The 15,799-nt window shown below is 31.1% G+C and overlaps 1 long non-coding RNA gene across 1 annotated transcript; it reads right to left on the minus strand.

The window, feature by feature from the left end:
• Nucleotides 1-2,798: 2,798 nt before the first annotated feature.
• On the minus strand, nucleotides 2,799-13,737 carry LOC127710726 (uncharacterized). Its single transcript, XR_007986299.1, has 2 exons — nucleotides 13,656-13,737; nucleotides 2,799-3,438 (listed from the first exon to the last, which is right to left on the minus strand). It is a non-coding gene; the product is annotated as an uncharacterized LOC127710726 (long non-coding RNA).
• Between the last annotated feature and the right edge of the window lie 2,062 nt (nucleotides 13,738-15,799).

The raw sequence follows: 15,799 nt of genomic DNA on the forward strand, positions 1-15,799 counted from the left end.
TGTGCTTTATCTTTGTGTGAGGTAAGTGGTAATCCTGTTGTTAAATCATTGTGTAAAATTCTGTTAGTTCTGCATATATATTTAAGCAAATGTTTCTATAGCCATAGAAAGTAATTTCAGAATTGCTCAATTGGAAAGAAGCATGTGAAACATGCAATTTTAATTACTGAATAATCTCCAATTTACAAATGTTGTTAAATGACTTAATGAAAACGTGTTTGCTATAAATGCTTTCTATGCCAAAATGTAAATTACATGTAGTTAGTGAATTTGCTACTTCGGTGTATTTAAAAGTGTGTTTCTTTTACTCAAACTAACTAGACACTTTCGCAAGAAAGTATGAAAGCCACTAATGAATACGTAGTTACACAAAGTACTGATACTTCATTTATCTAAATGAGGGTTGGTGCTGTCTGATACAAATAGCTGACACCGTTTTACTTGAAAAAATAATTTAATTATCGAAACAGACACTTATTTAATGGTTATTTATTATAACATGTATAAGCTTATAATTTGCATAAACATTTTTTTATTGTATGATTTGTTCCAACATTACCTGTCTGTTCAGTAAAAACAAATACTGGGTGCGCCAAATGTCTTTGGTTAACAATTATAGAAAAGGGGAAATGTAAATAATGTAACTAAGCAATTCACGTCACATCAGATCATTTGTGCTGTACAATTTGTACGCAACTCAATATTTAACGAAATTCCAGTAGCTGAATTCGAAAAAAAACTATGTTGTTATGAATGAATACATAAGCATTTACTAATTGATCTATAAAAGACCGTTAATGTCTGGCAATTAGCTATTGTTACTGTTTATAAAATGAATTATTCTAAACACTAAGGTTGTCGTCTCCTCAAGCAAAGATTGCCATAGCCCTATTTAGGACATTTTTTTGAAATTTTCATTGTTCATGCCCATCAACTATGTATTTGGTTTAACCCTATTACTGTTTTGATGCCAGCGCCACTAATGCGTCTTTTCAAGACAAAAAAGGGCGTCGGGCGTATCAAAAAAATAATCTTTGTATCTATGAGGAGGCTATAATTCTTAACCCAAAAACAAAAGAATCACAACACAGCAAACATTAGTTAAATGATAATAAATAGATAAGTATTTAAAAGTGAGAATATCTTACTTGACCTTCATCTAGAAATTGACAGTGAAGAACAAAACCTGACGACAAAAGGGAAGATTTCACTTTCCCAAATTGTGAAATTTTAATTTATATGAAGCAACATTCCAGCGGCGCCTGCATATAGAGTATTATCATTAATGTAAATACGATATTCAAGAGCTTGCTTTTTTCTATCATGGATCCATTAAACAAGGTGTTTAAAGTGGCAGAATTCAAGCCATCCTTTCGAAAGTTGTCGAGACGCCATAACAAGTGAGTTGACCCTTAAGGACAATCTGTGTCACAGAGGACTATGGATAGATTCCGATTGTCATGCTATAATTCCGTCCTCTTTCTTTTCTCGATTGTGACGCAACCGAATGAGACTTATCAGTGGATTTGTACATGCTTGCGCCTCATGTGACGCAAGAACTGCCTTACCCTTTCTGGAGATGACCATCGATTTTTGTTTGGGTTTGTGTTGCTAAGGCTTTAGTTTTCAATGTAGTGTTTTATGAACTTGTTCGTCTTTTTGTCGTTTTTGTTTATTCATGGTGTTTCGAGTCTTTTGTCGACTTATTGGTTTATATCTTATGGTTCTTTGTTTTAACAAAACCATTTTAGACTGATTCTTAAAGACATCTGTGTGTAAAATAGAATTACAGTGAAAAGAGGAATACTAAGTCGTATATAGCTTGACCTTCATACAAATGTTTATTACGGCATGTGCATTCTGTATGAATGTAGCATGTAACAAATTTTGGATTTTCAATCTGTTTGGTCTAAGGGATCCCTAAAGAGCATTAAATGTCAAAATGCGTATCTAGTGCAGCACAATTAGTACGGTTAATGTTATTGTAAAACATATTAAAAAATCTGCCGTTTAGTAAATACACAAGACTTGCTACATAAGTACATAATTGTGAATAGAACGGAATACCATCCGGCATAAAAAGGAAAACAAATCAATTTTGTAAGAAAAATAATGAGAGAGGGAAAACTAAAAGATACAGGAATTAAAAAAAAATCTGAAACAATGTTAAACGCAATCGACCATTTACCAATTTTAAAGCCTCTTTTTCTCTCACACAACCGACAAATTGGTGTTTCACATATTTACAATGTTTTTGAAACTGCAATTACTTTCTGTGGCTATACAAGATTCAATCAAACCAATCAATACAGATTCAGCATATTTTTGTTATTTTTATATTCCTCCTCTTTTTTGTTTTAATTCGAGTTATAGATGTTGTTCAAGTGGTATACGTGAATTTATATATAGTACGAAATACAGCATGAACATTATGTGTCGTTTTGTTTCAATGGGCAAATATAATTGGTGACTGCGCTTTTTTACTGTAAAAATATTTATGAATAAGTATTGCCAATGTCATTTATGTCATTTGTCATAAAGCAATAGTGCAGTCAGCAAAAAAAGAATTAAAAATTTTAAGAGAGAATTTAATTTGATTTTTCTTATTTTTTTTTTTTTTTTTTTTTTTTCGGAAAGAAATGTCCACAATAAACTGCAAATGTTACTTAATATAATGTTGATGAACATGCAGGGCCTCATTATTATCAGCCTCCTTTACAGAAAGAATTTCACAGATGTGTTATCTTTGTTCATTTAATTTGTAACACAAATTTTCGCCAAAAAATAATGTCTAAAACTATTATTCAATATGTTATAACATAGAAACAGAAAATACAAACACATTTGTTAATTCTTACTTTTTGTCAATCTGAATAAGACACACATAATTTTTAAAAGCTATTTTTATATCATAAAACACATTGTGTGAAACTTGCATATTTTCGTAATCAGTCTCGCAATGAAAACGATTTAAACCATAAAATCAAATTTGATTACTGTATTCAAAATATATGCATTTTGTTAACAGAATGCTCACAATTTAGATTCATTATGAAAATTCTTCCAACGCAAAAAAATAATCATCACTATTACATGAAATAATCAATAAGATAGAAATTGAAAGCATTGTAAACTGGAGATTATGTACAATTTTGTGTTATTCAAGATTAGGTACCATCTTTCTTTTATAAAATAAAATGAATTTCAAAGTTTCATGTTAATTATCTATCCAGGATGTCAGGTATTTTGCTAATAAGCGATATGCAATACCAAATTCAGTTAATAAATTGTCGTTTTTCAGATCCACATACTCCACAAAAACCCACTGTCGTCTGATGTGGAGTTCCATTTCTGTCTCTGACTACGATAATCCTTGCACCTCTAGTTGGTGTATTTCTTCTGCATCTCAAACAGTAAATAGCCATTTTATAGTTGAATCTAAAACCGAAAGTGAAAATCGTACAATTGTTAAAAACATAGGTTGAAATACATCACTGTGTCTAAACTACTACGGCAAACAAGTTTGGATTTGATAGTTTCTATAGTCTGTAGACGGTAACCAACCACTTTTATCCATACAAACATTAGGATTGCTTTACTGATTTGTTATTTGTATAACATTATAGAAAATAAATACACATATTACTACTTTCAAATGCGGTGTTTAATATTTTCTACTAACGTTCTATATTAATGAATAAAGAATAAAAATGCACGACAAAAATGTATGGGTTTGAGCATCTTGAAAAAGGCAAATTAAAGTAGGTAAATCTTACGCACGAAATGTTTGCAAAGTCTAGTTTTCATTTTATACCAAACACAATTATTTTAGTTTTGGTATATTTATAAATACATGTAGTATATATAACATCTATGATAATTAAGTTCAAAAGAGAACGACAAATTGGCATTATACTGTCATCAGCTTGGCCTCAGTATTTGGTTGGTAGTTTTTAACTTTCAAATAACTTAACAAATAGTTTGAAAGTCGTAGTTACAACATAGGCTCTTTTAATTGGCCTTGTATAACAATTACATGTTGATGAACTAGACATAAAGGTGAATACAATTTGAAAATCTTATTATTATTGTGAAACTAGTTACAAACAAGAGTTTTTGTGATTCCAATTAACAGAACTCATGCTAAGTGTTATAAATTAATTTACTTATGATTATAAGATTAAGATTTTAATCCAGAAGGAAGAACGACTTATTAGATAAGGGTAAAATATGTCTGCAAATATATGAAGAGTATAGCTACCATTAAAACATGGAATATTACATGGAAAATTACGGATGCATATTTTTATGTTAATGACTATCCAAATATTCGCATAATGAATGATCAAACTACTATAAATCCGTACAATAATAATGCCCATTAGGATATTATGAATGATAAATTTGTGCAATTCTATTTAAACTATCAAAACAACTCGAAGACTATAAATCTTGCAGTACTGAGCTACATTTTTTTTTCATTTAGTAACGATGAACATAAAAGCAAGTAAGTATTGTTAAAAAGCATTGATTACAAAAAAGACAATTTATAAAAGTCATAACCCAAGAATATCAGTCCTGTACAACAACCTGTACTACTAGTCAATCTTTATTTTTCAACAGGTATAACCTTGAGATATACACAATTATGTGGTAAAAAAATATATGTTATCATCAACTTAGCCTCCCATACCATAATTACATTTAAACTAAATTACTATTTTGAAGTTGCAAAAATGGATTTTAGTAAATATTGAAAGTGAAAGTACATTTTCTGAAAACCATTTTGCATGAATTTGAATAAACAGTATACAGGTACATATTTACGATTTTTATTATGTGCACTCAGTAAAATAGAAGTCTGTGTAATCTGTTGAAATTAGTATAAAATATACCTTTACATAACTTTATATACATATTGAAATTCCTAACTGGTAATATCATTAAATTCAGTTCAATTGGCACATTGTTTTTTTAATTCCCCAAATTGCAGTCGTTGAACTGCTATATGGTCCTTACATCATAATAATTGTATTGTATTCAGCGGCAGTATTCAGCAGTTCATGACGATTTACGTGTGTCTTAGCATGTTATCAGCAGTAACGAGTTTAACATTGTGGGTTTCTGGCGTCTTTATACCACCGTACGGTCATTTGATGACTGCTTTACTAAAACGACATGTTTGGAAGCAGGAAATAACGATGGTTGACATGGGAATAACTTTTATAAATTAAGGTGCCAGTATTTTATTGATGTTTAAATCACGTAAGCTATTAGGAAGAGAAATTCATGGTAACACACAAAGCATCAATATAGTTTTATAATGTATAATGTATAATGTTTTATAGAAAGTCTTAAGAAAGTTCGCTACTCTGTATCAAAATAAAAAGCTTTTTAAAATACTGTTATAAATTGATAGTATATGAATAAAGAAACTAAAAAAAACAGAAAAAAATAAGGGTCCGTGTGCTTGTTTTCGAGATATAATCCATTGAAAATTTGGCGGGAAATAATTCTCTCTAGACTTTTCATACATTTAACATTGGCACCTTTTTTCTTTCGAAAACGATGAAAAAATAACAAGGATTTTATAAGACTTCCAAAGATGACATTTTAAACTGTTTGCAATCATTTTTTTGGAAAGAAAAGTAGGGGTTAGTGTGCAAAATTTTTAATAGCACTACATGGATAAAACAAGAGGATTCCGAATAACTGGCAAAAATTCAAAAACAAGAGGAGCGAACATCCTTAAATGAACCAAACCAAATATCTGTATGAAGATAAAGGGAGCTCATCTTTGTAAAGGTCACGCCAGGTAGGACCTGCGAGAGTTTTTAGTGTGCTCATGAAGACATACTGTTATTTGAACCCCTTTTTGATCGCAAACGAAATTGACATTCATGTTACTATTTCTTATATGGTTTGCGTGCTGTTTGGTCACGATCGTACCTGATTAAATTAACATAAACGTCATCGTTTACCTGAAAAAAAAATTTAAAAAATTAATATGTTCAACAAATAATTGATTATTAAAGTCTTTAATTTGTAAGTAAATTGCTGATATTAAAGATACATGTGTATTGATACAGTAAAATATATGTTTATGTACACAATGGACTTTGTAAAAAAAAAACATTCAATTGGTCCAATGGACCATCAAGTTGTTTTTTGATCGTTTATTCATTCAAATATGTAAATGTCAAGTTAAATTCGACAATCAATTAATTATAATTGAAATTAAAATCAGTTACAATGAATGAAACCTCAAATACAACAATGTATTATTTCCTCATTGTCTATCAAATAACATCACTGAGATCAATTACTATATCAACTACATGATTAAAATCAGTTACAATAAATGAAACCTCAAATAAAACAATGTATTATGTCCTCATTGTCTATCAAATCCCATCACTGAGATCAAGTACAATATCAACAACAGAAATGTATCAGAACTTTTTATAACTACACAAATCATAATACAGTTGTTTGGAAATGAATCAATTCTTTTTTGCCATCTTATTTATAGTTCATGAAAAATTCCCTTTGCAAAAATGTTGCATAAAACCTGTAACCGTAAATTTTATCATTATAGTTTAAACTGTGAAATTAAATCTGTGTGAAGCTGTTTTAAAGCCTTTTTTTCGTGTCAAAGGTTCATTTATCTGATTTTGATCACGTGACCGATTTAACCATTTTTGTTCCTCCTTTTCTTTTTTCTTGATATGTAGTTATTCTCTTCAAAAAATTATTTGTTTATACCCCCTTAGATTTGTTTTTTTTTTCTTGTGGTTGTTTAATGTCGTTGTATACAAATATATTCATATTTTATATTAAACGCTGAAGTGTCCTGCTGATCTTGCTGGATGTCTCTAAGAAAATACAGCAAATTTTGTTATTATATGTCTTAAATTTCAAAGGAATTTTCTATATGTTTCTTTGAACACATTCATATATCCAGCACACACTTTCTAATTGAACTGTGTAGAAAATTTATCAATAAGTCCTGAACACATATGCCCAGATTCGTTGAATGAAATATAGTAATAATATGATAAATTTGTTTTCCCCCCAAATATTTAAATGAAATTGTATTTCACTTGTTTTAAATAATCAGTGTTCTACCTTACGTCCATTTTTTCAAACGACAAATGGTCAACCATTTTTTTCGTTGAACTTTTTCGTCAGTCTAGCTTCGTAATGAGTTGTCACTTTTCACAGGTTTGGCAGAAATATTAATCGTTTCAAAAAAATAGTGGAGGTATCTTCTACTCTTTCAGAATCAGTAGTTTATGAAATTACCATCAATATTTAAATATCAAAATAAAGAAGCACAGACACACTTGCAATAAGTCATGTGCATGTTAAAATGTATAGATATTGACATGTGTCGTTTTGCAGAGCTCATATGCGTGCTATATTATTTATCGGGTGACATAGTTTAGGTAAAAATAATACTGTTATACTTAAACTAGAGATGAGAGAGCATTACACCAATTTCTTAACAATTGTTTTATCAGGGAAAATGACAACTCTGGAAACAAGACGACGAACATATTGTCGTTATTTCAGTAATATGTCAGAATAGCATACGGAGGTGATAAGATAGTATGAAAAGGTGGCTCCATTCCATAGTATTGTCTTTTTAGTATACGACTTTATCGTCGTAAGATAGTTATATGACAGAATATTATGAAAAAGTTGCTCCATCTTGTTGCAATATAGTCCCCTTTTCTTAGTTTGCTTTTGGCATCACTAAATGCAGCTACACAATGGTTTATGTTTACCCTGAGCAACACTAGTGAACAATGAACTGCTCCCCAATCATGAGCACATGCGTGTATACTAAGTTTTGTTCAATATGGTTCCGTTTTGGTTTTACTTTAAATTTTGGGAAGATTGCAACAAATTTAGTGTTGATGAAGTTTGAAACATTCTTCTTATAAATCATGATAATTCTATCTTAACAAACGCGATACTTAAAATGGCATTTTGCTATCTTTAATAAACAAAGAGTAATAATGACCCTTGTAATACGCGTGAGAAAATTATGGTTGATAAAAACACCTACGTTATCTTATTTGTCAACAGAGACAAACTGATCGTCAAAACATGTAGCCTAGGTTAGTCTTTTTTCACTCCAGATGTTGTTTCAGTATGATATACAGTGTAGTTACGATAGAATATGGGTTTTTTAGGGGGAGGAAGGTGTAATCATATCCCCTCTTAGGGATTTTTGGTTGAATGTGTCAATTGTGACATTTCATATTGTGACTGTTGCCCTATAATTTACATTAGTTGTGTAATACAACGATCGTTCAGTCATTTGCATATTGTATATGCTATACATCAACACACTGCCATTACTGAATTACCAGGTTAAACATGAATGCGCGCTCTCGACCCTCCACCTTACCTTGGATGTCATGTAACAGCACAACGTGAGAACTATAACAATCAGTATGAAAAGGTTCTACTCATCAGAATCAATACAACGCAAAAAACGCGACTAACAAAAAATAGACATAACGTGTCGATCTTAAAGTACTCGCAGTAACTGCTAGTTCAAAGTCAGTTATTACAAATCCGATGGCCTTTATAAGTTAGTAATAAAAGGCATAATATAGCACGAACATTAAGTTCTTCTAAACATTTTTTTCCTCATATATCGTCATGTCTGTTTTAAAAACTATTCCAACAGGTTTATAAGGAAGAACGACTGAAATATACACTTAATCAAATTAGAAAACCAAGATGTATTGATGAAGTTCTATCTTATCCTTTATGGGAGGGAGAAAACATTAAAATTGGTGGTTCAAGTGTCTACTATTAAAACTGGGCTAAAGCTGGAATTTGGACAGTGCATGGCCTGTTAGATTACCAGGGCAAAATTATGTCATTTCAAAATTTCCAACAATTATTACAATTTAGGCCAAATGTTTTACATTATTATGGAATAGCACACTCGCTTAATGAGTGGTTAAACACAATCAATATTAAAGTAAAGGAGAAAAAAATTCAAGCAATACTACCTTTTAATATAAGTATTTTCTTTGAATCAAAAAGGTTCAAAAGACATGTACAAAGTATTGAATGAGAAATATATTACTTTTCTGCAAAGGAAAAATGGAAGAACCATCTTAATACGACTGGTATTAACTGGAAAAAAATACACACTTCGTGTAAAAAATATACTAGAAGCACTAAGCTTTGCTGGTTCCAATATAGAATTATCCATAGAATTTTAGGAACTAATTCACTACTTTACAAGATAAAAATAAATAGTAGCAACATATGTAAATTTTGCAAAGAAGAACCAGCGACTATAGAACATTTATTTTGGAGCTGTCCGATGGTCGCCAGTCTCTGGCATGCACTAAACAACTTGATTTTTGAAATGACAAATATTGAACTGCCTTTGAATATTAAGATTATTCTATTTGGTATTTCGAAAATGTTAAATTGAATTTTGTTAAAAATAAGATTATTCTGCTTACAAAATACGATATTTACCGAACAAATTTACAAGAAGTATTGCCAAATTGTAATGCTTTAAAAAACTATTTAAAGGAACACTTGAACTTAGAAAAATACATTTCATTTAAAAACCTCTTTGTAGAGGAATATAACAAATACTAGAGTCCTTGGGCCCCTATTATAGAATAATTAATAAATGTCGAATTTTGATTTAAACACCACAAATAGATATTGCAAGAACGAATTAGATTCCATTGTTATTAGATAATAATTTATGTTTAACCTATTGTTGCACCATTATATGTTCAATTGTTGTTTTATTATTTAATACTTCCTTTGTGTGAATATGCCATTCTGTATACCTTTGTTCATACATGTTGTGCTAGTCTATTTGTTACAATAGAGAAAATTCATTATAAAAAAAAAGAAATATACACTTCATAAAAATGAGGCGAAAGATACCAAAGGGACATTCAAACTCATGTATAAAATAAATTGACATCACAATGGCAAAAAAAGAAAGAAAAAAAACCCAAACAAACAACATTATACAAAACACAATACAGAAAACAAAAGTCTGAGCAAAACAAATCCCACCAAACACCGGGATGATCATAAGTTATTTAAAATGTAGTTATATTCTTGAATTGGTTGACTTATACGATACGTCTGTGTCTCAACCCTCTTGCAAAATGTTTTTGTTGTCCTTATCTGATATATGATAGTAGTCTTGATTGTAATTTTAATTGTTATGTCCTATTTCCGATTGCGACATTTTTGCTGAGTTTAAATTCGCATGGCGGGTAATACATGCATAGCAAGAAACGTTCAACCTGGCTGCAAACCCGGTATCGCATCTTTTGTAATTCGTTTGATTCTCTTTGTGAGTGTGTGTTACCTCTCTTTTTTTTCCACTTTTAATTTACTATTAAAATTGACGATCGGTATATTGATATATATTGTTTGAAATATTTTTTAAAGAGAAAATACATTTCTTTCAAGAGGGAAATGAGGCAAATCGTCCGATTCCATTGAAAATTAAAGGAGGGGGTTCAATGCGGAGTTTTAAATGTTATTGAAAAAAATGATTATTTTTTATTTAAGTAAAAAAAATGGGTTGTCCCACGAAAATGAATGGTCGGTACCTTAAGAACATCGTTCCATTGATTTGAAGAACTTTTAGAGTTTTAAAGATTTCACGATTACGTAGGCTACAGCTGCGTAAGAATAGGCGAAAAAAAGATTTTGGATTGATTGTTGCTTAACGTCCAGTGGCAAATAGTTCATGCATGTTCAGGACGAGAATAAATTCACAATAAATACAATGGGTATGTCCTGTAATAGAGGCCGTTTGAGATGAACACCGGGGCTATTTGGACTGCCATTAGAAAATGAGTATATATTTGATAGGGACAGAAATTTTGCCTTGCAACAGGCCACCTACTGACCCCTCAAAGAGTTGTTGCAAAGATTCTTAACGTGCAGAGAGCGTGGCACTATCTCTACAAGAGACATTGGATTAAATGCTCCCTTACTGATCTGACGTGGCTGAGTGCTTGTACATTCCGCACAGCCAAACGGACGCCCCTTTTTGCCAAGGGTTTTACGGTCGATCTGAAGAATACCTAAGCGAGCATATTTCTATCCTCCAGTCACACATTGAGTGATTTTGGAGATGAATAGTCTGGACTGGTACTAACTGTAAAAATAACCTTGTCCAAGACATGATGAAAATGAATATTTTGTCCTACACAATGCTGAAATATTTGTGTACAAAAAGTTAAAAAAAAATTTCGCGCAAAATCAATAAGCTATTAACCGGTGTAAAATGAATATTTCTGTCAGCAAAATATCACCCTTCCATTGAAAATAAAATGGTCTACTAAGGGGCTATTGAATTTAATCACGTTTGTAACTGAGCGACTTTTGAGTTTTTGTAATATAAATAGGTAAATAAATTGATTCATAATCATATTATAATCATTTTATTCAATATATGTAACTTCCTTGAATATTAACAATAAAATCCACAATTTTATTATCTAGTTTTATGAACAATTAACCCACACAAGGTCTATATTGACATGTAGTCAAAAACTGTTTTAAACGACATGTAAACATTGATTTTTTAAATAAACGCATCCGAGCTCACCCATGAGCAAAAATTTTAGGCCCGGTGTTTCTGCCGTGATTTAGGGAAATCCCCGAGTCCGGCTTCATCTGTGGTCAACTCAATAAGTTGTATATTGGCGGGTTATTTATGCTTCTTTGTTTTATTTCGTATGCTATATTGGACCATACACCGGTTGTCTTTAGATAAAATAGTAGTTTATTTTTTTTACGAGCTCAGTATCATATTGTGTTGTGAAAAGTCGAGCGGACTATACCAGCTCATGCTTTGAAAATAGTTCTTGTAAGTTTTTATGTATTTTATAAGCCATAATGGGCTGATTATTAAATATCTTCACACATGCAGGGTATTGTGAAATAAGATTCCAGTGTTTCATTATTATATTTTTTAGTTTCTGAATAGATGGGTTGAATTTTGTTAACATTACTAGTGGTTGCTCCCGTTTCGTTGGGCGTTGTATAAGCAAGTTTTCCCTTTCTGTATTTTGTGTTTGATAAAAAATTTCTTTGATTTCAGATATTTTATTTCCTCGTTTGAGGAGACGTATTTTAAAAGCGTCCAACTGTTATTTAAGTTCAGTTTTGCAGCTTGTGTTTCTGATGTACCTCAATACTTCACCCTTGATAAATCCTTTGAAAACACCTTTTGGGTGTGAGCTGTGTCTTTGCAGATATTGAAATGTTTCGGTTTGTTTGATATAGGTTTTAATGTCTAGTATGCCTTCGTTTAAGAATCTTTCTCCTTTGTATATGACAGTGTTTAAGAATATTTTTTCATTACGGGAAAATTCGTAGGTGAACTTCAAGTGTGGGTGCACGGTATTAGCTATTGTAAATAGCTCGTGTATTTCATTTTATCAATTTGTTTCTGTGTTGAAAGCGTTGTAAAATGTTTTCAAGAATAACAAACATTGTAAGGTCTGCTAACTCAGCGCATGCTGATCCGCCCATAGGCACGCCCAAGGTTTCACGGTAAAGTTTATTGTTAAAAATAAATTCATTGTTCTCTAAAATAAGCCTTAATAGGCGTAGTATACTGTCCTTTGGTGGAACTTTGATTTCATACTCACTTGGATCAAGTTATTTTTTAATTAAGAGTTATTAAAAGTAGCAAACTGAGATACAGAGAGTTCCGATTTCATATAATAATATTTTGGCACGATTTATTGATGAGTATGTCATTATGATGGAATTAAGTATTACATTAAGCAGGAATATAAAATAATCAATGAAAAATGACCAAATAATGCATGTAAAGTAATACGTTTCTTCATATGGCATTGAGACAAAGTTGGATACAAATTAAAGGTGTATGCGTAGATTGATTGATTAATTGGTGTTTTAACGCCACTTGCAACACTATTGTGCAATTTCATGGCGGTCAGTTTATATTGGTGGAGGAAGCCGGAATTCCCGGAGATAATCACCGACCTTCGGTAGGAAAACTGACAATCCTAGTCAATTAAGATTCGAACTCCCAACCTCAGTGTTGATTGGCTAGTGATACAGTAGTTCGACGACTTAGACCACTCGGCCACCGATGCCCCATGTCTGCGTAGAGGTTGCTCGTTTGTTGCAATTAGAAATATTGTGAAGTACGTTTTACGTCAGAATATTGATCCGTCTGAATCATGCATATAATTAATTGACTGATCGATCACTGCAGCTTTTAGAATCTGTCACATAACATGTATTAGTCAAATAAGCTACATTTCATTGATCACCGATCATTAAAATACCAGTCAAGTTCACGTTACCGATCACCTACTAATCAGTCAAGCGTTCGTCAAACAGTAACATCTAAGGTTGCAAGAACTGTAATAAGCACAAAAATTAAAACTTGACCTTAAATTATACAACAATTAATGGAAAATTATGATGGATTCTATACCTTTTCAAATGTGTCTTTCGTTTCAGTTTTCAAATTCGGTGATAAATTTCCTAAAATACATCTTGTTTATAATTCTCAATCTTAGCAATGTATCATTAACACATACTTGAAATTTTCTTAAAAAAAGAAAGAGTACCAACTGTTTCATACTTACCTGGTAAAGTATAATATGCAAAATGCAATTTATTCTCTGTGCGTAATGATACAAAAACTTTAACAGAACACTATTTATTCATATTTAGATTAAGATTTGCGTGACGATAAATATCGATTCAGTCATCACTATTGCATAACTGTACATATACCATAGCGAGATATTTAAGTATACCTAATTAAAAATGAAAGAAGATTTCCGGAAAATTAGCTAGGAATGACTTTTTCAAAAACACCGTTTAAATGACCATTTGGTCATTAAAATGAATGAATATAGTTATCAAAGGTACCAGGATTATGATTTAATACGCCAGACGCGAGTTTCGTCTATATAAGACTCATCAGTGACGCTCAGATCAAAATAGTTAAAAAGCCAAACAAGGTCAAAGTTGAAGAGCATTGAGGACCCAAAATTCCAAAAAGTTGTGCCAAATACGGGTAAGGTAATCTATTCCTGGGATAAGAAAATCCTTAGTTTTCCGAAAAATTTAATGTTTTGTAACAGGAAATTTATAATTGATATTGAAAACCAGAATATGATACTATTATGCGATAAAATGTCCCAGGCTACATTTTTGTCATGAACTATTGTCAAACCAAATTTTATTGCCTATACAAATTTTGTGTTTGAAATTGAAAATGAAAGTAGATTTCTTGACAATAGACATTTTAGACGAAGAAATATTGTGCAAATCACATATTGACCATTTAGTTAATTTCCTCCATACATTTGAATAAAAATAATGAAAAAGTTAGTGGTTACAGTTGTATGCAGTTGTTGCTAGATTATACAATAACATTATGTTGTTGTTTTTTTTTTCAAATAAGCGAGCAATGTAATCAATTTTCACTTTAGAAATATTTTCAAACCAGTTAAATTGTATATTGACTTCTCTGTTATATTTCCTCCTGTAGATGGGAGTTCAGAAAGTCGACAAAATGATTATCGTTTTTTCTACTCAGTCCTATAACGCTTAATGGAACGACCTCTCATCAAACGTACAGAAAGCCTTCTAAAAACTGTTTCTTTCTCTTCATCTAATGGCACATGTGGTAATAGATACGACTTAATGTTTTTGACTGATTTCTGAGGAGGACAAAAGTAAAATGGATGAAGACAAAATATGCTACTATTATTCGACAAAATTTTTCAGGCCTCATCCTCGTCTGTGTCATCAAATACCTCTTCATATGGCATGAAAAAAAATTTCCTCTTGCGCCTTAACAATTCATCAATCAGTCTACCACACCGATGTGTGTTTAATGAACAGGGTACATGATGTGAAAATATACAAATAATGTACTGCGTATTTCTTTCAAATGATGAAATAATTGATACTTCATTCTTTCAAGAAACTTTATATCGTATTTATTATGATATTCTTTCGAAGAAATGAAACCCGAATCTGTTTTTTTTTAGTGATTCCCACCTGATCAAGTAATCTTGCTTCGCTATGCATATTTGGTTATTGAAGGCTCAACAAAACGAGAATTCGATCGTAATACAAACTATAATTGTCAAACATGTTGATATTTATCTTTTCTAAACAATAATTGTTGAACTTGATTTCCTTATTGAACAATGACATGGACATCTTCATTAAGAATTTCTGTCTACGAAACAATCGTGACTGTTACAAACTCTTTTTTCTACGTATGCTACTTTTACACTAAATAATAGCAATCTGTTTCGCCCAAAATCTCGAAGTAATTTCGAATTATTGCATCTGATTTAATCTTCAAATTGTCACGTATCGGTTTTCTTTAATCCTTGTTCAATTTAATGCTGAGTTTGAAAAATATACGCTGAGTAACATAATAAAATTATATTCGATAAACACAGAACTTTAAGGCGCACAATGAAAAGAAACTATTGATTTAAAAATTCCAGTAACACGAGGAAAAAAGACATATATTTCCGCTTCGTATTATCATTTTAAAATTTAAGCCTACTATATACATTTAGAAATATTTTGTTTATTGTACATTTGTATGTACCATATTTCAGTATCAAATTCATGAAGCCGGTCAATAAGCTCATAAGTTTCTGGATGAAGGTAAATCCAGAAAAGCGCTTCGGACGCATGAAATTATTAAACGGTGTTGTTTTCAATTTTTTTCTGATCAGTTTTCGGAAGTAGTTAT

The sequence above is a fragment of the Mytilus californianus genome, unplaced genomic scaffold, assembly GCF_021869535.1.
Source record: "Mytilus californianus isolate M0D057914Y unplaced genomic scaffold, xbMytCali1.0.p SCAF_8, whole genome shotgun sequence".
NCBI lineage: Eukaryota > Metazoa > Mollusca > Bivalvia > Mytilida > Mytilidae > Mytilus > Mytilus californianus.